Raw genomic sequence first — 742 nt, 5'->3', positions numbered from 1 at the left:
CTGTGAATACTTGAGATGGTGTTTTCGGATTCAATACAGTTACCTCGTAATTTGTGGTTCGATTCCCAATAGAGTGAAGATGGAGTAGGATCTTTTTTTCAAGAAATAATTTTAATTTAAAAAATATTATTTTCCATCTAGTCTTATTAAGACGTTAAGCATTTTCTGTTATTGAAGACTCTTAACTTGATCGATATTGTGTAGATTTTCTACCTTCATTGTTTGGAGGGTTGATCTACTGTCGGTAAGGTACAATCTCTGATAATATAGAAGATAAATTTAAAAAATTCTAAAATAATTACTTGTACCATTAACACCTAGTTGAAAATTAGCGTTATGTTCTTGAATTAAGAGTACTTATTCTTATCCCTCTAATAGCTTAATTGGAAAAGCATCTGACCGGAAATCAGAAGTTTTGTGGTTCGATTCCCAATGGAGTGAAGATGGAGTAGGATCTTTTTTTCAAGAAATAATTTTAATTAAAAAAATTATATTCTATACTAATTTCTCTGAGTGTCTGTACCGGGCTGACAGATTCGCTTGGGTTTATCCTTGCATTTGCTGGTTCCATTTTGCTGAAACAGACATAAATTCCAAAAAGAAATTTAATATTACAAAGTAAAATTGATTAGTTCGATAAATTGACTATGAGATAAACATAAATTATTTTTAATTAGAATTAAAGAGTAATGGAAAATGTATATTCACATGTACTGTATTTTATATAAATTTTTTATGAAGA

General features: G+C 28.8%; 1 long non-coding RNA gene across 1 annotated transcript in view; it reads right to left on the bottom strand.

The window, feature by feature from the left end:
• Positions 1-462: 462 nt before the first annotated feature.
• Positions 463-742, bottom strand: part of LOC117180762 — a 10,421-nt gene continuing 10,141 nt past the window's right edge. Inside the window, exon 3 of the long non-coding RNA XR_004468041.1 lies at positions 463-575. This is a non-coding gene — a long non-coding RNA (uncharacterized LOC117180762). The remainder of the gene's footprint in view (positions 576-742) is intronic.

Source organism: Belonocnema kinseyi, chromosome 9 (assembly GCF_010883055.1).
Source record: "Belonocnema kinseyi isolate 2016_QV_RU_SX_M_011 chromosome 9, B_treatae_v1, whole genome shotgun sequence".
Taxonomy (NCBI): domain Eukaryota; kingdom Metazoa; phylum Arthropoda; class Insecta; order Hymenoptera; family Cynipidae; genus Belonocnema; species Belonocnema kinseyi.
The sequence above is the reverse complement of the archived record's forward strand: the minus strand, read 5'-3'. Positions and strand labels throughout refer to the sequence as shown.